Raw genomic sequence first — 24,375 nt, 5'->3', positions numbered from 1 at the left:
AAGAAAGAAAGAAAGAAAGAAAGAAAGAAAGAAAGAAAGAAAGAAAGGAAGGAAGGAAGGAGGAAAGAAAGAAGGAAAGAAATCACATAGAACCTCTGAAATATTTCTTGACAATTGCTGCTGCTTAAAAGATGAGTGAAGAGATCTTCCACATTTCACTATTTAAGCTCTCTAGATGCCTTTTCATAGAATGATCCAGAGAAAGGTATAACAAACTCTAGAGACCTGAAAGAAAGAATGAAAAGCTGTCCTACATCATCCTTGTGTTCTGCTGTACTTGCTTCCTCTCTGCCCTGCTAACAGGTATCTTCCCTGGGAGAGGTAGGGAACAGAGCTCCTAGAAGCGGTCACTGGGGAAACAGTAAAATTGGTCCCTGAGGACCATTATGAGAGCTGAGGGCCTACTGTGATGACCGGGGGACCTTCATAGCTCCCTCTGCTCCCTCTTCTCCCCCAAGTGGCCCAGAGAAGCAAAAGTTGAACTGTGGATAATGCCAGTTGAGGAATAAAGAGTAAACGTTCAGAAGGAACTCATTTTCAGTAATCATTCCTGATAAAAATCATTCTAAAGAGCACTGTGAATTGTGTAAGACTGTTGAATCACAGACCTGTACCTCTGAAACAAATAATACATTATATGTTAAAAAAAAAAAAAGAGAGAGAGAGAAGAAGATAGTAGGAAGGGAAAAATGAAGGGGGGAAATTGGAGGGGGAGACGAACCATGAGTGACTATAGACTCTGAGAAACAAACTGAGGGTTCTAGAGGGGAGGAGGGTAGGGGGATGGGTTAGCCTGGTGATGGGTATTAAAGAGGGCATGTACTGAATGGAGCACTGGGTGTTATACGCAAACAATGAATCATGGAACACTACACCAAAAACTAATGATGTACTGTATGGTGATTAACATAACATAATTAAAAAATCATTCTAAAGAGATCACATAGTTCTCTGCCTTCTCTGAGTATACCAAACTCATTTTTAACTAGTTTGATTTTCTGGGATCTAATAAATAGTCTATTTGTAAGGGCCCACTATAAATAGATTTCTCTGGTGTTTGCTGCAGTCTGGATACTGAAACACCACCATTTCTGGTTTCCTTCGGCCTTGCTTTTCTCTAAGAAGCCTGCATTCAGAGGTTCCCAAGGTTAACAAATCCTATTTTCTGTTGCCATTCACTCCTTTGCCTGGTTGGAGATGTCCTCTGTAGCTCACTGTAACATCTCGTCACTGCGGGTGGGTCTAGTGCAGGTCCATTTCTTAACCCTGCCAGACCTGGCCATGGTGCCATATTTGGTAACTCCATTGGGAATGATATCAGTTCTCGTGCCTTAATTGTTCTCTTTATTCTCATAACCCCCAAATCTATAATTTTTAGTCATATGCCTCATTTAAAATCTACTTTAAATCTCTTAAGTTGTTTTAATTTGGAAGTGTTGCTATTCCCATGTTGAACCCAATGTGTTGAAAACAAAGACCTCTTTTTCTTCACTCCTCTGACTTCCTTCCCTCAGTCAGAGGCCCCACAGTGATCTGTAAGGGCATATAAACACTGTAGGGCTCTCCCACCTTGGAGAAATTACAATGTGCTTGCATTCTTGTCTGTGATGATGTTACATTACCTGCAGCTCTAGCCAAAGGCAGGAGGGAAGAGGCTGGATTTGGCAGTGCAAAATTTTCTTTGAAGGACTTATTTTTCCACTTTCCCCAAAGCTCATACCCTTTCTAGTGGATGAAGGGAGGTGCTTATGGCATCCTTCTGGGTGAGAGGGCAGACAGGAAAAGCTGCTGAGGGGAGTGGGGTAGGAACATTCTGAAACAGCTCTTCCCCACTGAGAATCCCTAAAGAGGAGTTGCCAAATGGTGGCCTAGTGAACCTGACTGCACTGAAGTTAAAAGAAAGGAAAATCATATTAACGGCCAACATTTACAACCCAGGATATTTACACATATATCTGAATTTCTAGATTTTCTCCAAAAACTTGTGGAGATGGTTATATGGAACCTGCATCCCCTCATGGCATCCTGTGGCAGAAGCTGCGAGTACCTGCATGCTCAGTGGGGGGCATTTGCTCTCTGGGTGGCCTTGGCACCACCGTGTATTACGTTGAACACAGTCAACTTCACTCTTATATATCACCTACCTGGCTCCTGGAAGCATCTGAGTGTAGGATCTCAGGGAGAATACCTAGAGAGGGATGTTGGAGGTTTGCAAATCCACTCCTAGAATCACCAGCACCATATCTTGGAAACAATAAGAGCCTGACACATGCTTATTGAATTGATGTGACTTTGAATCTTTGGATTAGAAAAGGTTACAGCAGGAAGACTGTAGACTTTCAGTGCTTGTATAGCTGTAGTTAAAGATAGCTACAACCTTGATTTAGTTCAAGTACAAGAAGTGTCTGTCACATATTCCTGACATATTGAGAATACCTTTCTGGGATTTAAGTGCCTAGTGATTTTATCCGGCATGCTTCTAAGAAATGACACATACTTCATAATCGCCCACCCTCTAAAAGAGAGCCAGAGAATTGCACATACAGTGTTGACTACTTTCCAGTTTGTTCAGTATGAGCCATTTGGGGAGAAATAGTCTCTTCTCTCTCTTTTTTTTTCCACCCTGAACTGCTACATATAATAACACTTCATCTTTGAATACAAATCACTAAAATTTTCAGCTGTAATTGCCTGGTATCTCAGATTCAGTGTCTTATGGAACATAGCAAATATTCGTAAGAACAAAAGTTAGAAGAGTTCAGTATTTTAAAGATAAAGAGGATGATACACACACACTCACACAAATTTGGTTAAATTTGAATGAGAAGATAGTATTTAAAATATTGCTGGATTATTTTGAGGATTAATGAAATAATGCTTGGAAAGCACATAACAGTCTGGCATCTAAAAGTGTCCAGTACATGCTAGCTATTGTTATAGATAATCAATTAATAGTTGATAGCAGGTGATTAGCTTTATCTGAAAAGAACATATTTTGAACACTATATTATCAAGATGCTAGGAATGATTAAGTCTTGCTCGTTGACTAGTGTCACTCTCCAGTTCTTAATTTTCAAGTTTCAGCACAGGAGCCAAGAACCCCTTGGACATGGAGCCTGAAGAGTCTTCCTGCTCCTCCTAGGGGGGCACAAACAGCCTGGACAGCATAAATAGCTGGGAGTGCCTCAGTTTGGTAACTGCTTCCCACAAGGCAACTAAACTGGTCATCTTCCAACAAAGCATAGTTCATTACAGAAAATAAATGACAATATTAAGGGCATTAAACTAAGTCCCAAGACTTTTTTTGGGGGATTGATGGAAAATTGTTTTATAGGCAATCTTCACACATTCTTCTCCCCATACCCACTCCCATTCCACCGTAACTGTGTCAAGAACACCATCCTGTCATGTATCTGCCTTGGATTTCTTTTCTGTTTAGTTCACCAGTGCTCAGGAAAACCCTTGGTTTTATTTCAGTGAGCTGCACAGTTTGATGCAACAGTGGTAGCTAAGACAGCTCACTTTCAACCACGTACTGATTTATAGCATAGACACTGAACAGATGATTTTTTAAATAGAAATTCCTGCAAAAAGTACTTCCCATTCAAATAGTTCTGGGAAACATAATGTGATTTTTTTGGGTTTATTTTGGAGGGGGTGGATTAGCAAATAAACACACTGACTTCAAAGATTCCCATCTTGTTTTCATGGAACCTAAATGAGATTAGATGACTTGTGATTTATGCTACCACAGTCTTCTGTCGCTTCCCACTTTAAATAAAAATATGGTTATAATTAAAATCACATGAACTTGAATTTTTTAGCTTCTAAAAAAATACAATGGATGACTTGATGACTGCCAAGAGACACATGGAGCATCCTCATGATATCAAGGCACATGGCCCTCGAGTTGCACGTCTGGGGTGTGCTTATGTCTGCTCACTATAGCAGCACGTTCTCCACTGGGGTGGAAACAACCACAACAGGAACAACTAACATTTACATAATGTTTTGTACTTTGTGAATGACTTTCAGTTGCATTTTTGTCTTATTTGGACCTTCTAGCAGCCTGGTGGGACAGGTGCATGGATACTGTTGTTTCCATTTATGATGGGGAAACTAAGGCTCGGAAGTTAAAGGGACTAGGCTCAATAGTGCAACCAATAAGTGGCAGAGTTAGAAGTCACACCAATGTCTTTTGCATTCAAATCCAGTGTTACAACTCAATCATGTCACTACTTTCTGGGGTCCAAAATAGAATTTTGATTTCTGTACCACTTGTTTCCGTATCAGAGTTTTTACACATGCTTACATGCTGTTCTCTCTTCCTGGAATGCTCCTTCCCATATCATTGGACTCCTCCTCAGAGAGGATCTGCCTAAAAGAGCAACACACCCACCTCCATCTAGGGCTGCTGAAACAGTATACCACTGAGGGGTATAAACAATAAAGATTTATTGTCTCACAGTCCTGGAGGCTTAAAGTCCAAAATCAGGTCAGAGTCTTGAGTGAAGGGGTTTGTTCTAGATAGGTGCGGGCCTCCTGGATGGAGACTGGGTTCCTCCCTGGATGGTAAGTTTGATTCCTTGCGGGGGTGGGGGGCAGGAGATCTATTTCAGGCTCTTCTCCTTAGTGTACAGATGGCCATCTTCATGTTCACATGACACTCTCCCTATATGTGTCTGTGTGTACAAATTTCTTTTTTTTATAAGGACACCACTGTTATTGCAAGTAGGGTCCATTATGATCTCACTTTAACTTTATTAACTCCATAAAGACCTTATCTCCAAATAAGGTCACATTCGGAGGTACTGGGGACAAGGGGGAAGACATATGAATGCCCAGGGAGGGTGGGGGGCACAGTTCAATCTCTGGTACCTGCCTCTTCTACTGTCATGCTAATCTTCATCCCTCATCCTCCTGCTTCTCATCTCAGCTAATGGCATCACCATTTACCCAGTTGCTTAGGCCAACTATTCACAATTTTCTCTTTTCTTCTGTTCACTACATCCAATTTATCAGTAAGTTTTATCAGTCTTACCTACCCTCAAAATATTTCCTGAACTTAAACTTCTCACCCCTACGGACTTCTTAGTCCAAACCACTCATCTCCTGCTTGGACTAATGTCATTATTCATTCCCAGTGCCCCCAGTGCCCACTCAGAATCTATTTTCTGCACAGAAGCAAGTATGATCTCTTTAAAATATAAGTTATTTTATGAATTCCTTGTTCAAAACACTGAATTTAGAATGAAATCTAAACTGTTTGCCATGGATTTGGGGCTTGATATTTAAAATGAATTCTGGGGATCAGCAGTATCAGCACCCTGTGGGAACTTGTTAGACAGAATCTTGGGTCCTATATTGCAGACTCACTGAATCAAAAAAGGCATTTTAACAATATGTTTAGGTGATTTGTGTGCATTTTAAAGTTTGAGAAACACTGACCTAGAGAACTGTGTAGAATGCCCTCCAACCTGTGTCTCTGAACTCAGCTCCTTTCTGCCACTCTCACTCTTGTCCATGTCATTCCAACTCACCTTTTGGCTGTTTCCCACCCTTTGTGGCTCTCTCTCTGCCTGGAATGCCTCCTTAGAGACTATCCTATCTGAAAAAGCAACCCCCACCCCTTTTAGGATGTTACTCTGTTTTGTTTTCTGCATAGTCTTTATCACTACCTAAAATCGTATGCATTTACCTAAATTTTATCTTTTTCAACCAATGAAATGTAAACTTCATGAGATCAGAGATCTTAATTTATTCACTGCTATTTCCTCCTCAGCAGAGAAGAATGGCTGGCACATAGTAGGTTCTCAATAAGTATTTTCTGAAAAAGTAAAAATCTACAGTTTTGGTAGATGATAGATGATTTTTTTGTGTGCTGATTCAATTAATTACTTTCTTTAGTAAAACACTCTCAGGCTACTGCTGATTAGAGCATGGTATTTCACTAATTCACCACTCTTCATGTTCCCCCACTTGTGTTATTTTTCATTCCTCTCTTATCCCATCTTCCTTCTTCTTCATTGCAACAGCCATGGGATTCTTTTCCATGACACACTACCATAAAATTGGCCAGGAGTGATACAACGGGCAATTTCTACTCAACTTGCCAAAGCAATATGAAATAATACAGGCTTAATAATGGTTTTATTATATGGCAGGTGCTGGCTGGAGCTTCTGGCCTTGAAGCTTTTGAGATCAAAGAAAATTTAAAGATGGCAACCTTAGTGTAAAATCTTGGCAATAAACTCAGCACAGATGGCTGCAACATTTCAAGCTTTGTTTACAAAATAGTGAACTTATCTCTTGATCTGGAGACACTTTTGCTCTCTGATGAGCCAAGGAAGATTCTGAAATATGAAGAAGTGTCAATGAGTTCTGATTACTTCTTCAGTACAGAGAAGTCTCTTTTCAAAACTGTCCCTTAAAAAAAAAGTATATTTTAATATATGTATCTGATGTATATTGAGAAACTCTTTTAAACAGATTCTTGAGTCATTTGTTTCAATATGAATTTGAATCTGGTTCAGTGTGGTCAAAAGCAGGCCTTTTTTTCAAAAGCCACAGCATTCCTGCCAAGTCTTCTGAAGAGAATACTTCCTCAGGAGTCATTAACTTTCTCTTTCCTCAGCTACCTTGGCCTGGGGATTTGCAGTCTCAGTGGGCCCTCAGGTCCAGCACACATGACATTGTCTCCCTTTCCGTCCTCAGTCGTGTCCCTTGTCCCATGACCTCTGTTGTCTCCTCTGTACCCCAGTGTTCATTCTTCCCAAAGCTTTCCTACCATGTCGGGATGTACTTCTGGGAATGAAGATAAGCCAAACCATTCGGTCTAATATAAAATTAACTATCACCACTTTTAAAAACATCACATATGGACATGGACCCTAAAAGGTTAACCAGGACATTTATTCCAGATGAATTTGCTGAGGACGTTGGCTGCTGGTGCCTGAGAGCAGACAGTTGGTTACTTCTGATCCCAGGTCATGGGTTTCAAGAGCTACCCCCTCAGAGCATCATCCTAGTTTGTTGAAAGCTGAAATTTTGGTGATGGCGATTCTATTCAATTATTCATGTTTCACCAAAAGCAAACTAAAGCAAAAAGCTAGTTCACTCAGCCACCATGGTGTCTAGATAAAAAGTGACCATACTTTTCATTCACCTGACGTTGGCCTAGATGGCTGTTTTTTTCCCCCAAGCGCTTTACTCGTCCTACCTTATTTTATCTTCAAAGTCATAAGCAGTGTAAAAGAGGAGTTTTTAGGGAGTTGTTGCGCACGGTTGATGAAGAATTAGAGACAGAGAGAGATGGTGACATAGATTTTGGGAGAAGAGGCAGGACACGGAATCAGGCCTCTGATTCTCAGTTGCATCCCTACATTAGAAAGTTTTCTGCAACTCCAGGGGCAGCAGTCACATTGTGGTCCAGGTCAATGGTATGCAAGGGTTGCGTGTGCACAACCTTCCAAGAATCCAAAACCCCGGCTCTTTGCCATAATAAGACTTTTGGAGCCTGCTTAACTCCTTTCATATTTGCAAACACTTACTTTTAAAGATGATAGAAAAAGGAGAAGTGTCTCTCTCTTCTGCCTTTTTGTGAAACTGGTTTCCTGATTAGCTATGATTCTAAAGCTATGATTTAGGAAAAGTCAAAGGGGGAACTACTAAAACAGAGATCGGCCCCTCTATTAAAATTAAACAAGACACAAGGCCTGTCTGAAGACAAATCAAGTAAAGTAAGAACTTCCTAAGGAAGGAAAACTTCTTCTTCTTCTTTTTTTTTTAATTTAAAGAGGAAATTGCCCATCACCTTTCCTTTCTAAATCTTAACCACTTTAGAATGATACTTCACCTAGTACGATTTTCTAAATTAGATGAACATTAACCGTATATTTATCTGGACTGTATATAGCATAGGGCACTAAATCTGTTTATTGTTATTTCCCCAAATATATCCTTTCAGTACCCATTTCAGGACAATGGGAATATACTTCTCTAAAACCATAATACAGGCACTCTTTTCTTGTTTTGTTAATTGAAAAATGAACATAATGTATCCAGTGTTTTAAAACATGACACCAATGCCCCCAAATTTCTGATGGTTCCTCATCATCTGCAGAATAAATCCAGAGTCCTCGCAATGACTCATGGGATCTGGCTCCCAGGACCTCTCAGCTCCTCTTCCCCACTCCTGGCCTTCAGCGCACTTGTCTTCCTCTGCTCCTTGGGTCCTGCCGGCTCACTCCTGCTTCAGAGCTTTGGCACGTCCTATTTCTTCCACATAGGACACTCTGCTGCAGAGCCTGGCTGATGCTCACATTCGCAGGGAAAACTTTGGCTGTTCTAGTTAAAATCTGCACCACCACCCACCCATCATGACTCCATTCCTTATAGGCACCCCTGCCTTATTTCTTTCTTAGTAGAATGTCTTCTATTGTTACCCTTAAAATTATGTAGTCTATAAATCACTTACCTATGTTGCTTACTGTCCATGCCCCACTAAAATCTAAGCTCCACGAGGGCAGGAATTGAGTTTTTTGTTTTATTCACTGCTGCTTTTCTGTTGTCTAGAAGAGTGTACACAGTTGGTAGGTACTCAATAGCCTATTTTTGTTGGATGAATCAGCATTATCCAATCATGCAGCCATAGGACATTACGTGATATGAGCTCTGGATTAACCAGGCTTATATTATAAGCAAGATAGCATACAAAACAATATTTTCCTTCTCTTGTCATTAATTTATAATTGTGCATTAGAAATCTTAGTGTTCAACACCGCTCTTTGTAATGACAATGGTTGGGGATACAGTTTAAAAGCTATATATTTTAGGGAAGCCACTGACTTTCCTTCCAAGGGAAGGTTTACTTTAAAAATAGATTCAGAAAAAAACTTTTTATTTGAAAAACAGATGGATTGCTAAAGGGGTCACAACACATTTTAATTTTCCTGTGAGAAAACAATAAACTAGATGATAGAGCCCGAACAAAGACTCGCCTGTCTCTCAGTTCTCAGAAAAGTTCTCCACTGGGGTCCTGTCCCTGAACAACCTCTCAGAGCCTCTCCAGGGTGTACCCGACCACAAATGGACACTGCTTTCAGCTTTCCTCCATTTCTTTTTATCTCCCTTTAAGGTTTTTTTCTTTTTTTTAAGTTGCCAGCAGGTCTGTCCTTTCTTCCTTCCTTCCTCCCTCCCTCCCTCCCTCCCTCCTTCCCTCCGTCCTCTCTCCCTCCCTCCCTTCATTCCTGTCTTCCTTCCTTCCTTCATTCCCTCTCTTCCTCTCTCTCTTCTTCCCTCCTGTCTTCCTTCCTCCCTTCCTTCTTCCTTGCTTTTTAAACAGACTTTTTAAAAACATTTTTAGGTTCACAGCAAAACTGAGCAGAAAGTACTGAGATTTCCCATATATCTCCTGCCCCTCCATGTGCACAGACCTTCCTATTATCAGCATCCCCCTCCAGAGTGGTATGTTTGTGACAACTGATGAACCTACACGGACACAACATTATCAGTCAAAGTTCCACTTTACATCAGGGTTGACTCTTGGTGTTGTACATTCTGTGAGTCTGGACAAATGTATAATGACATATATCCACCATTTCACTGCCAAAGGTCCTTTCTTTTTTTTTTTTCCTACTCTAAAAGTAACAAATACATGCTAATGGTAGGAAAGCTGTAAAATACAGAAAAAATATGATGAATCAAATAAAGTTAATTTTTCCCTACCACTAAAAATGATATACATATACACATATATATACAACCATATATATTTGGAAAAACATAGTATATATGTAGTTCTTTATATAGTTTTATGTCAGCAGGATCTTCTTATATTTGAGACAGGCTTTGGGACATGCAGAACCATTAAACATTTCTCCTTGTTTCTTCTCTTAAAGTAAAATAACTAGTTGTGTAAAATAACTGCATGCATACGTTTATTCACTTAGACAAAAACCTTGTGCTTTTTGAGTCCCAGTTGAGAAGAAAGGAATGAAATAGAGACCTTGAACTTGGAAAGGTGCAATTGTTTTCTGTTTGCTTGCTTGCCTAATGAAAGTTACAAATTCTCCTGGCTTAATTGAAGTATCTCATGGTAACACCCTGTCTGTCTGGGCATGTTACAATTTTGAGAATCTAAGGAAGTTCCACAGGGTTTTGCTCCATAGGTTTCACAGCGTTTGTACAGTGAGCCCTCCCCAATCCCTGGTGCAACAGACTCTGCCCATGTTTGTTCTGGAGGGTTTCCATTTGCCGCGGAACCACAAACCTCAGTTACTTGACTTTCATATTGTTTTGCAACTTCTGTGCTATTTCATGGGCTTTTAGCTATGACACAAGGCACGGGATTGCTGAGATTCCATGCACTCTGCAAAGGGAATGGCTGATCTCAGAGTCCATTTGTTTTGGAGGAAAGTGACTTTGTGAGAGATAATTTAATAAAAGCCACAACTCATCCCCAAGATGTAGCAACCAAACTACTGGTTACCCCAAGGCACAGTTCCTATTACAAACACCTCCCCATGTAGGTCCATTTCACCACTGGAATAAGTTCTCAAAGTTTTGACACTTGTCAGGTGTAGGTTTTAGTAAAGCAAATAAACCATAAGAAACAAGCTTTGTACCCTTAGAAATTAGAAAAACAACCCAAATCTCTCTTATTATAAACTAATAATTACCCATTGCTGAACACTTGGAAAATATAGAGAAACAAAAAGAAGGGAATAAAAATCATGCATGATCCCACCATCCATGAAGCCAAAAACATCTTGAGTACTGGGAAACTATAATCCTCTCATTCCACTCAGTTGTGATATTGGCTAAAGGTCACTCTTCTAGCACGCCTGGAAATACCCAAACTAAGAGAAACTGGTAAAGAGGGAAAATGAAAATATTTTGCTGCTTTACTCTTGAAGCAAGTGTGAATAAAATCCATGAAACAACATGTGAGGGTTAAGTTTAGAATCACTCTGCTATGTGATTTTATAGAATCACTCCACTAGTGACTAGATTATTGACTTGTCAGAATTAGATGCCTTCACTATAATTTTCATATTATAACTTCATACCTGTAACTCCAGATATTTAAAAAATTGGTTAATTTTGGGGTGCCTGGGTAGCTTAGTTGGTTTAGCGTCTGTCTTCGGCTCAGGTCATGATCTCAGGGTCCTGGGATCGAGTCTCTCACATCAGGCTCCCTGCTCAGCGGGGAGTCTGCGTCTCCTCCCTCTACCCCTCCCCCCACTCGTGCACACACTCTCTCTCTGTCAAATTAATAAATAAAGTCTTTAAAAAATTGGTTAATTTTGTATTTTGTAGTAAAAGAAAAAAATGGCAATTAATTATCTCAACATAAAAGAGTCTTTAGGAACCAGGGTTCTGTTTATAGTTCCATTGTGGATGAGAAGCACTTATTAGGATCACTTGTGGGACAGTTATTTCCAAGCGTTCAATGAAAAATAACTATTAGTTTGGATCAACAAATAAAGTATGTGTTTTACTACTACCATTATCAACCTGATGATTTGTTTATGTAAATGACACATGATCTCATTAGAGGTTATCGCATGAAATATTTGTATGGAGTTGGATGATGAATTATGAATTCTAACTTTTACTCAAAGATAATTATCAAGTGTTAAATTATTCATTGGACTTTCGTACATGGTGGGAGGGTAAATTGGTACAGCCACTTTGGAAAACAATTTGGCGGAATCTGTTAAAGCTGAACATATCAGGGGCGCCTGGGTGGCTCAGTTGGTTAAGCGACTGCCTTCAGCTCAGGTCATGATCTCAGGGTCCTGGGATTGAGTCCCGCATCGGGCTCCCTGCTCTGCGGGGAGCCTGCTTCTCCCTCTCCCACTCCCCCTGCTTGTGTTCCCTCTCTCGCTGTGTCTCTCTCTGTCAAATAAATAAATAAAATCTTTAAAAAAAAAAAAGCTGAACATATCATACCCTATTACCCAACATTTGTAATTTTAGGTAAATACTTAAGAGAAGATATGTGTATTTGTGCACAAAAAGACATACAAGAGTGTTTACAGCAGTATCATTTTTAACACTCCAAAACTAGAGATTATTTGTAACAGTTCAAAGCTAGGTAAATGTTCATTACCACTAGAATAAATGAATAAATAAATAGACAGACAGACAGACACACACACAGGAATACTCTGTAGCAATGGTCAGCAGTCTTTTTCTGTAATATGATTTAGGAATAAGATGCTAAACTTTTCCTAAGAAATGTGGAAAATGTATTCATGAATTCAAAATGTACTTCCGCAATGTTCAATTACTTTTTCCAAATATTTGATTGTCTAAAAGAAGTTAGAAATATTGAAATGCATTTTCTGGACATTGCAATATACATTTTAGAAAACAGATGGGCATGGTAACCCTTTTCATAGACTTACTACACATAAAAGCTCTTAGATTTGTAGTATATGGTTATTACTGAAAAGTAAAAAATACTGTTGTTCACTAATTTTATGGGATCCACATACCCAGTAGCATTTCTGGCTTTATTCTCTCATATTTAGGAATGTGAGGACTGCTTTCAGAATGAAACCTCCAGGGCGCCTGGGTGGCTCAGTCGTTAAGCGTCTGCCTTTGGCTCAGGTCATGATTCCAGGGTCCTGGGATCAAGTCCCACATCGGGTTCCCTCCTCGGCGGGAAGCCTGCTCTCCCTCTCCCACTCCCGCTGCTTGTGTTCCTGCTCTCGCTATCTCTGTCTCTGTCAAATAAATAAATAAAATCTTAAAAAAAAAAAAAAGAATGAAACCTCCAATTTTCTATGAACACTCTCAGAATCTAGAATTAAGTAAAAATAAACATAAAATGTTACTATCTCATGAAGTTACAAGTCATAAAATTAAAAAAATATTCACGGTAAACCAAATGTATTAAGCTCATATGTGATTGACTACCTTAAATTAGGAAAAAGCAAATTCTTTGCATAGTTTATTGTTACATAAAACCTATTTTTAGATTTGCTTTTAAGATCAGTAATTTTGATAGTGCCCAAGCTAGCTTCACAAAAGTTAAAAACTTGCATTAATTGGTCAGATGTGGAAGTTTTGGGCTTATGGAAACTGAGCTTTCTAGACCACCAGTTAGCTGTCTCTGGAATAGATCTCCTGGCAAGTTAATGAAATATTGTTTGGTATTTAGATCTGACAAAGAAATGTTGTAGTGCAAAGAAGGCAACTGATACAATGGGAACAAGTATTTATTTTTTCATTATTTTAAAATTATCTTTTTGTGTATTTTTTATAATATACATAACTTTGTCTCATTCTTTGAAAATTTTTATATTTTGTGCATGTTTATAATCTATACACATTAGAAAACATTATAAACTTATAGCTGGCAAGGAAGGTAGCTTGAGATCGACAGATTGGGACCTCTTCCACCACCCTGAATAGCAAGTCTACGTGAATAATTTGTTTAAAATGATATAAATTCACAATGAAATACAATTATAATCTGTATTCCTCTCAGTAGAAAGTCGAACATAGTTTGGGGGGTCAAACAGAAATGACACTCTCTCTGGAACATTGTGAAAATATGGTTTGATGTATATAAGGATCCTTAGGTGAACTCATTCTGAGAGCAAAAAGCCTTTGAATAAAATTTGTAATCTAGGGAAACGAACCTGTGGAGAAGTGGCTGAAGAGGCCAGGGACGGGCCCAGCTCAGGAGGCAATGGTAGTCTCAGAGCTCAAATGACTTAGCGCCTCCGGTCTCCTTGATAATTGGGAGGTGGATGTGGAGTCATCTCTTTTTAGTCATAGGTCAAAAAAGAGCCTCCTTGAAGCAGTGTGGGGTCAGAGGAAAAGGTAAGGGGCCAATACATAACATTAAGTTTTTCTTTTACCTTCATTAGGCATTATTTTTGTGCTCCTTTGGGGTTTGGGGCCAATGCTGGTTGCTAGGAATACAAAAATGAATAAGATAGACACCTACTCCCTTGGAATATGCATGCTAGATGAAAAAATGGAGAGCCAATTCAACATTGGCAGTATGAGAGGGAGGATCTTGAGACTTAGGGTCAAGGAAAGCAGTCCTGTGCAGGTTTCCTTGGCTGGCCATCAGAGAAGGAGACCCCTAAGGAGAAAAGGGAAGGCAGAGTGTTCATGAACAGGCAGCAGTTACTTTTCTGAAATGTGTGTTTTGGACACTCTGTGTTTTATGCATTTTTTGTTTTTTACAGATGGGCATTGATATTTTAGTTCATAGAACTTGACCTCAGAACACAGTTCCCTCTGACCTATCTTAGGCAGTTCTTTCTTCTTTCCTACATTAATTTCAAACCTTTACCAAACCAAAGCTACACTTCAAAAATTTTATTCAATCATCAAGTATTTATAAAAATACTTACCTGCCTCTTCATGCTTGCATCCTCTACTCCTCTCCTTATTGTCTCCAGGATATCATTCATTCTTCTTAACCAGAAGGGAAACGATTAGATGGAAATCTCAGTTTCTGCCCATCCTCCACCTGATGGGCGCCTCTCCATCCTTACTCTTCCTTGTGCCCCATCCCAGCCTTCTCTCCATTGCAATGGGAAGACGTAGCTCACAGTTATTCCCTTTCTCTTCAGAAATATTCAGCCACTTCCTCTACGTGCTCTTTCTCCTGAATCAAAACATTCTCAAATCTTTCCCATCTTAAAAACTCTTTCTAGGTGCTGTTATTATTCTTACCTTTCCTTCTCAGACAAATTTCCTGAAAGACTAGTTCTCTGCTCGTTGGCTCCACACCATCACCCTCCCCACCTTTCACCTTCTACTAGTTATGCTCTTGCTGATGTTATGTGCAGGTTGCTGAGTCCGATGAATGCCTTTAAGCCTGATCACATTTGACTTTTGTACTTCATATTTTTATCATGATCTTCCTTTTGAAAGTCTCTCCTCATGGCTAAGACAATAGCATTTTCTCTTGTTTTCCTTCTGTCTTTCTGCCCACTCATTCTTTTTTTTTTAAGATTTTATTTATTTATTTGAGAGAGAGAATGAGACAGAGAGAGAGAGCATGAGATGGGGGAGGATGAGGGAGAAGCAGACTCCCTGCTGAGCAAGGAGCCCGATACGGGACTCGATCCTGGGACTCCAGGATCATGACCTGAGCCGAAGGCAGTCACTTAACCAACTGAGCCACCCAGGCGCCCGAGCCCACTCATTTTTAACCTCCAACCTATTTAACCTTCTTGAGATTCCTCTTGATCCTGTTCAACCCTTCAGTGTGCTCCTTCCAAGCATTCTGAGGTGCCTATCCATCTTCCTTTTCACCTTCCCCCTTGTGACATCACCACTGATATGTTGTCACCGGATCACTGTTCTGAGCTGCAGACTGAGAGTTCCTTCAGCATCTCAGGTTTGTTGTGTCCAAAATATAACTCATCATTTCTCCCACTTGCAAATCTGATTTTCTTGGACTGTCCATTGGGGAAGGTTGTCTGAGAGAGGGTGAAACAGCACCTCTATTTAACTACATTTCCTATACTCAATCCATTATGAAGTTCTAGCATCCCCCTTTAAAGTCTCCTGAATTTTGTGCCTCTTCTCCTCCTTGGTGTTGTCTCCGTTTGGGCAGGACTCATCATTTCTAACCTGATTATTACTGCGATTTCCTAAACTGGCCTCTCTTTCTCCAGTCTTGTCCTCCTCCAGGGCATTCTCTAGCTAACCCGGGGATCCGTCTGAAACATGTATCTCACATTGTAGCTCCTCGGCTTGAACATCCTTAAATGGTTCTTGGTCCTGTTATAAGGCCTTTTAAATCTGCCTCACCTTCCTTTCCACCTTGATTATCTTATCATTTCTTTCCTCTGACTCTATTCTTCAGGCACAATGACTTACAGTTTCTCTATTTGGTCACATTAAGCCTCCTGCACCTGCTGCTTCTTCTGCCTGGAAATGCCAATGTCTTTTCCCGCAGGCTGCCCCTCCCCAACCTCCACAGGACTGTCTGCTGCTTCTCTTTGACACTCACTTCCTTATCACCTCTTGCACAGGCCTTTCTGACACTACTCCATCCTTCCCCTTCCGCAAGACCCTGGTCCATCCTTCTTATGGTCTCTCATGCTATGTTGTCTTGTCTGTGTAGTTGTCCATGCCCCACTAGATTGGAAACTTCTTGACGGCAGGCACCAGAACTTCAGTGTCTTCACATCCTTACCCTGGTACGACATATGTTTTTATAAATACTTGATGATTGAATAAAATTTTTGAGTGTAGCTTTGGATGAAGGGTCTCTGCCTTCAGAGAGAAAATGAAACTAATACAAGACTGACACTTCTATCACTTAAGGGTTTGATAGCTTCAGTTCTGACTGAGTGCCCCTTGTGTGTGTTGTTATTCTCAGCTAGCTCTTGTCGGAGCCATGGCTCCCAGCTGCATTCAGAAGCAGATGTTTTGTTGATGTGGAGATGCTGCAGCATTCCACAGCAAGCAACCGTGAGACGAGGAGACTTATATTTCTTATGCAAGGCAATAATGACTTCCAAAAAATATTTTAAAAGTTAGTAAGATAATGTAGAAAAACCTTTAAATCATAAACCTCAGGGTAAAATAATTTTCTGTATATTCCTATAAACATAAAGAAGACAAAATAATGGGCCTCCTCCTGTTTTCTCAACACAATGTTCCATTTGCAGAGGAATAAACAGTCACGATAGGGATTCTACCTGCTCATTATATCAACTTTCAGAGTACCCCTAGCTGAGGGTTGAGCATATGGTGGTGCTCAAGAAATATTTGTTAGTCCCCTGATTCTTAGGCTAGATTCTAACTGTCTATTTGAGGAGAACTACATATTTATCATCCTGTAACCTAAAGTAATATGCTTGGGAAACTGCCAGTTAGTTCATGTAGGCGCTGACCTATCCCTTGGCTGAGGTAGCAGATGGTTTTAAATGTTACACCAACCGGTTTTTGATACATCTAGTCTGTGCCCTGTAGATGGTGATGCTTTTCTCACAAATGCATTAACAGGTATCCATTCAGCAAATATTGGGTCCCTATTACAGGCTAGGTGGCCAGAGACTGTTCCAGATGCTGGACACTCAGCAGTGACTAAAACTAAGTCCTTGCTTTCACGATATTCTCATTCTGCGTGGTAGGGTGATGCTGCGACACAGCGATTAACAGACAAATGTAAAATATGTCATTTGGTGATAAGTGCAATGAAACATAAAACAAAGCAGACCCTGAGTAAGTGATGGGGATAATGCACCCACCCTTTTCTTGGAAATATCCAGGTTTCAATATGCTCTCTTTTGAAAGATAGAGAATATCATCCATGAACAGGCATATAGGAATAATGAATTGATTTGTCCATATGGTGTGAATGAAGTGCTTTGTAAGTGTAAGTTAAAGTTAATTCAAATTCCTGAGGCATTTTAATCTTGATAAATCAAAGTTAAGCAACTTGAAACTTTTGTTTGTAAATACAGACCTTCACTTTTAAGGTCAGGGACCCACAAAAATAGCTCTTACAATAATCTTTCTTTAATAACCTATGAGGCTAAGATGCTTATTTCTAGATTGCAAATATGCACTTGAAAATATCTATTTACTTGAACCAAATTGAAATAGTTTAAAGATTTATTTATTTATATGAGAGAGAGAGACAGAGACAGAGAGCACTAGTGGGAGGGGCAGAGGGAGAGGGAGGGAGAATCTCAAGCAGACTCTGTGCTGAGCATGGAGGCCCACACGGGGCTCAATCTCACAACCCTGAGATCATGACCTGGGCTGAAACCAAGAATCACACACTTAGTTGAACCATCCAGGCTCCCCCAAATTGAGATAGTTTAATATTTGCAATATATCAAAACTGTCAGTTTGCATATTAAAAGTACTACTAATATCAATGCAAGGACTTAGAATAAATTAGTTGTTAGTATTTAATAAAAATAATACTTATATTTCTAGTACTGCTAAAAGTTTACAGAATTCTGTAATATTTATTGTGTTATTTGATCCTCAACAAACCTGATAAGGTACATAATAATATTGTTATTAATTATTACCTATTACTCCATTTTAGGGAAGAGTAAACTGAAGTTTACAAACTTTAAGTGACTTGCCTATAGCCAGAGTTTTTAGCTGGTACCAAATCTTTAAATACCCTGTTCTTTCCACTGTACCACAGTGGCCCACTTTGATATCAAATATTATTTTGTTCTAAAACAGATTGTGTATTAATTTTGAGAAAAAGATCTATGGACCTCAAAATTGTCTATATACAAAAAGTATATGCTGATGCTAGTGAAAAAAGCAAAATATTAATATCAAAAACTCCCCATGTTATTAGATGACAAAGTTCCAAAACATGAAAAAATATCAACTTTTGCTAGTATAAAAGATGACAATGCTGTTTTACTTCTTAAATAAAATACTATGATATCTAGTATCAAATGGTAAAAATTAAATGAACATATTTAAAAAAAATCAAACCTAGAATTCAGGTCATGGGGTTCAAATATATGTTGAGTTAAAATTATTTAATTTCACAAGTATCTGGTGAATGGCAGTACTTAAAAACTGCCCAGTAGAAACTAGCTTATAGAGTATTCTATAAAATTTTAGAACTAAAAAAACACTCTCTAAAGAAAAGAGACCAGAGTTCTCTCTTATCTAATACTTCTGCTCTTTTTAGAGCTAATGACAGCAGTCAAACTGTCCACAGTCAGGCCTCCAATTCCTTTTCAATTTATGCTTTCATCATCCCAGTGCCTGAAACACTTCCTGCTCCCTCCTACTCCCCAGCTTTCTTTTATCTGGGCTTTTGAATATGGCCATGCGTCCAGCTAGAATGCTGCCATTTTCTCAGCCTCTGTATATCCAAATCTATGAGTCTTTATATCTCAGCTATATGCACCCTTCCCATCTTTTGAAGTCCCAGCATACTTCATCTTTATTATTATTATTGTTTGTATCATGTGTCCTCTCAAGCTGGTGCTGCAGGTTTTGGGGTTCAGGGTTTGAAGCTCTTCCTGGACTGTAAACCTTCCTAGGGCGAGACACATGTCCCATTGACTGTGCATTCCTAGTGCCCAGTACCATACGTTGCATATAAGAGGTATTCAGTGCATGTCTGTTAGAAAGAATATTGAATGAGTGCCTTTGAGCTACCACACAATTTTGAAGAATGTATTTGATACTTTTAAAAAGTGTTCTCACATTTATATAATGTTTCGCTTTTCAGTTGCTTTTCTAAACACTATTAATGTCATCAATAAATAATTTATTATTTTTTATTATCACTGATTTGTTTACTTTCAATTGTTTATTATTTATTTACCAATGTATTGATGCATAAATGATATTTAGGACATTACAGCAGGCAAAGGTCTCCTCATGGAACATTTTATTCTATCACCAGAATAACCCCTCGGCTAGAAAGAACAGATGTTTTTATTTCTACTTTGCAGAAAAACTATAAATTAAAGCCTAAAAGACAAAACATTTTCTATGAGTACACAGGTAATTTTTCAGCAGTGGGACTAGAAAGCAAGTCTCTCCTTGCTTATGTTAAATGCTAATAAAACATTGATTTTATGATATTGTATTCTTTGAAACTGGTAACCATTTTAACTGATTCATAATAAACTTCAACCAAAAGCCTGACAATAGGAACACCCCTTTCTAAGCTATGGCACTAAAAAGCCACATGTTTTATGTTCAAATGATAAGACACCAATCAACATGAAAAAAATCATGCATGAAATAAAAGCAGGATCACTGAAAATTTCAAACTGTAAAATTAAACCTTGATAAAGAGGTTGGAGAAATTTAGCCAATAAAATACCATAAGTTACAGATGAAAGGAAATGCAAATCAAAACCACAATGAGATATCACCTTACACTTGTCAGAATAGCTCAAATCAAAAAAGACAAGAAATAACAAGTGTTGGTGAAGATGTGGAGAAAAAGGAACTCTTGTGTACTATTGGTGGGAATGCAAACTGGTGCAACCACTCTGGAAAAGAGTAGGAAGTTTTCTCAAAAAATTAAAAATAGAAATACCATATGATCCAATAATTCCACTACTGGGTATTTACCCAAAGAAAACAAAAACACTAATTCAAAAAGATATATGCAACCCTTATGTTTATTACAGCATTATTTACAATAGCCAAGATATGGAAGCAACCTAAGTGTCCATCCATAGACGAATGGTTAAGGAAGATGTGGTATATACATACACAATGGAATATTACTCAGCCACAAAAAAGAATGAATTTGTGCTATTTGCAACAACATGGCTGGACCTAGAGGGTATTATGCTAAGTGAGATAAGTCAGACTGAGAAAGACAAATACCATATGATTTCACTCAAATGTGGAATCTAAAAAAACAAAACAAATGAATAAACAGATAAACAAAAAGCAGAATCAGACCTACAAATATCAACTGATGGTTGCCAGAGGCTAGGGGTGGAGGGATGGACAAAATGGGTAAAGGGGAGTGGCAGATAAAGGCATCCAGTTATGGAATGAATAAATCGCAGGAATAAAAGGCACTGCCTAGGGAATACAGTCAAAGATATCATAATAATGTTGTATGATGGCACATGGTAGCTATACTTCTGATGAGCACAGCCTAATGTATAGAGAAGGTGAATCATTGTGTTGTACACCTACTGTAATATTGTGCGTTAACTACACTCAAAATAATTTAAAAAAATTAGAACCACCTCCCCAAAGACAACAAATTAAGGCTTACTATTTAAGAGAATCTCCCTCTAAGAATAAGGAGAAAGAAGCAGTTATAAGAGCCATCAAGTCTGATGGGGAATTCATTTTTGAAAGTTTCTCTCCCCAAGATTTATCATTTCACAGAGTGAGGTTAGCAAGTGGACTAAGAAGTGAATCAACATTGCTCATTTTATGTAATTTTTAAAAATACACTTGGCTCTTTGTGAATCAGTTTGGATCATTATATTTAAAAAGTAAAATCCTTTTAGTAGCTCATCATACTTTATACATTACTTGTGGAATGAGAGCTAATTTCTCTTCCACTTCCTTTTTCCTTTGGTATCAGTTCATTATACCTAATTAAGATACAAGTCTTGCTATATACCCTTTGATACAGTTATATGAGCTTCTGAGGTTAGTTTGGGCTTAAGAGAAATCTTATGGCTAAATTTTTAAAAAGGAGGGAGGTGGGGATGTAGGAGTTTTAAACGTAGGCCCTAAGGATGAAGGAAAGAAGAAAGCAACATTTATTACAATTTGGTGCTTAACTCAGTTGCCCACGTTTGCTCTCTCTGAGGGAATTCTAAGGAACGAACACTCAATACTCAGTGTAGTCAGCCCTGCAGTACATCTTTATTTATCTTCATATCCAACACGAACCATTCCCCTGAACCCAGAAATGATTCCCTGTAAGATCTATACATGACAGTCTTTTGCTCCCACTTAAAACTGCATTGAATTTGTGTTTCAGAGCAACTCAAGGTGAATTTTACACTTATGTCTCATTTAATGTAATGAGCCAGAAGCACAACTTTGGTGAGGATGGCTTACTTCTGGAAGTCATGAGCTACACAGCTTAACACAAACACTCAAAGTATTTTTTATAATGATCTGGGGACACACCAGGTGGAGAGAAGGAAACTGCAAATGGTATCCCTGGCTAGTGACTCTCTTTCATATTCCATCTCAACTGTGTGGAACCAGAGCACAGCGAGGAGCTGGGCAGACACCCCAAAAAGGGAAAAGAGGGGAATCTTGGGGGTTACAGTGAGCCCCAAACTTCACAATTTAAAACCATGGATGTCTCAGGTTGGCTTCCCTTCGGGATCTCAGTTCTGAGGTGGCATAAAGACCAGAGGTGAAGGTTTGGAAATGTTTGGTTTGGTTTTCTTGATTGGAAATTCTGATTTATTCATAAAAATGTTATAACATTACCTGTAAAAATACAAACTATGCTCATGATTGGCAACACTTAGAAAACTTAATAGTCCCTTAAAATATCAGAGTCTATCTTTTACTGTTGGAGATATAACGTTTTCTCAAGAAATGCTTTAGGAAGTCATAAGGGCCTGATCACAGGTTCCTCTCAAAGGAAGCAACGAATACTTCAGATAATGGTGAAGAGGTGTTTTGTTGTTGTGTGAATATAAATGCCCTTTCTTGATGAAATATAAGATATGGTCTCATTTACAGTGAGTTACATGTTCATAACTTGGTTTTCTCTTGTTTTAAGGGGGTAAACCTTTCAACTTCACTTCTTTTCTTATTATCTTGCACAGCATTGTTGTGAAATGGTGGCCCTTGGGTTTTAGGGGGACACCTGCTAATGGTGGGTTATCTGTGTGTATTGATATCCATAATAATTTAATAATTTCTTTTTGTACTCTCTTTCATCTAAGAGTTCAAAGGACTTTGTAAATGTTTCAATTAAATTTTGTAGCAATCCTCTTAAAAAGCTAAGTAGGAAAAAGTCTAAGCCTTCTTGGATGTAAGCTCCTTGAGGGCACAATTTTCACTGTGTGAATATATCAAGCTTTCTAGGCATGCTATTATTTTTGACACCACATAAATATCTACCACCCATTTTAAAGGTAAAATGCACAAACGTTCTTCCTATTTAATCTTTATTTTTCCTGTGTCCTCAAACTAATAAAAACTTTCATTCTCACAATTACTTTATATTATTTAGTTCTATATCACTAAGAATATAGAAATCTAATAAACTAATGAAATCTACAAGCTTAATAATACACTGCTATTACCAAGACTATTCATATTTTGAAAGAGATGTCATGCCTTAATTTGCTTAGAATAAATGATCTAATTATGTAAGGTGTTTAGGATAGACTCCACCTGTCATATATTCAAGTGTTCAATTAATTATAATTCTTATGACAGTAAGAGTAATACAGAACTGATTAATAAAGTATAGTTCTAAGTTCTGAATATTGTGTAATCAGTCAGATTCACTGGGGATGCATTTCGTGGCCAGGAATGTGTTCTGGCAGCTATATAAACTATTCCATATAATCTAGAAGAGATGGGAAGATGATTGGTGTTACTTTAAGGGAAGACAAATCTATAGGCAGTAGTAGACAGTCTGTTGCTGTTCCTGTCCTTGCTATAAACTAAACAAGTAACTCACAGGGAAACCAGGACACAGGAGAATTCAGGCAAAATAGATAATGCGCTCATGTGCTTAAAATCATTATGAGTTAAAAAAAATTGATTGGAATTACTAGATTAGATAGAATCATATAATATTTTAATAGTATTAAGATACCCTATTTGACCATTTACCTCAATTTTATTATCTATAAAATGAGGATAATAATAGCACCAACTTCATCCTATTATTGCAAAAATTAAATGAGTTAATTGATGAATAGGTTTGATGTAACAGTGAGATGTTTTCCCAAATCCAAGGTTGGGACATAATGGCTGGACAAAGGAATTTTTTTCTGCCTATCTATCTATCATCTATCTATCTATCATCTATCTATCTATCTATCTATCTATCTATCTATCTATCTATCTATCTCATAAGGAATACTGGATATTTGAAATGTTTGTATAGATGCTATGCTATGTTCATTGTTATGCATTTCTAGTAAAATACTCATTTTCCAATGGATATGTTACTCTATAGCCATCATCTTAATTCAAATGAAAACATGTAAGAACTGCAACAAAGATTTAAAACACTAGTACAAGAAAATGAGGAGGATCAAGAAGTTGGGAAATATGGTATCTGTTTTGTTTATTAGTTTTTTGTTTTTGTGTTTTTGGTTGTTTTTCAAGCCATGAGCAATCTTTGGTTAGTATTACCCGATTATCTTGGATTACACATTATCAAGACCTTCCATGCCTCTATCTTGCTGACTGCTTTTGACTCATCTCACCAATAATCTAGGCTGCCAACATATGAGTTAGCCAGAGAAAATGGAAGGAGTTAGAACAAATCCTTTTGTTCTTTGCTAATGAATATTGCTCAAGATTGGAATGGACAAGAGTAAAATTTTGGTGAAAGTCAAATTTAAGGATTATTTTTATTTATCCAAGCTACTGTTTTATTCTATTTTAATAATTAACCGAAGCTTATCAGACATAGCTTAGTGATTTAAATACGTTTAAATACTATACTTAAACTTAACAGTTTAAAAATTGTTCATGTCATGATTTGGACAATTTCTCACTTTGAAGTGAAGTGCATTACTTATATTCTCTGTACTAGTTTTCTAACCTATAAAATGAGGAAAATCATATCAACTTCATTTCTTACCAGAATATTATATATTAAAGAGTTTGTGAAAGGCATTGATGATAGATCATCCCACAAGAACAAATGATTTTTCATTACAATGTTGCAATTTTGTTACAGAGGCAATG

The 24,375-nt window shown here is 38.2% G+C and overlaps 1 protein-coding gene across 2 annotated transcripts in view; it reads right to left on the bottom strand.

Annotated features, from left to right (window-relative positions):
- The window catches only part of PDE7B (phosphodiesterase 7B), a 322,174-nt gene that overhangs the window by 188,262 nt on the left and 109,537 nt on the right, over nt 1–24,375 (bottom strand). The window lies entirely within an intron of this gene.

Source organism: Mirounga leonina, unplaced genomic scaffold (assembly GCF_011800145.1).
Source record: "Mirounga leonina isolate KUSES-001 unplaced genomic scaffold, KU_Mleo_1.0 Mir_53, whole genome shotgun sequence".
Classification (NCBI taxonomy): Eukaryota; Metazoa; Chordata; class Mammalia; order Carnivora; family Phocidae; genus Mirounga; species Mirounga leonina.
Note: the sequence above shows the minus strand (reverse complement) of the source record. Positions and strands in the feature narration are given on the sequence as shown.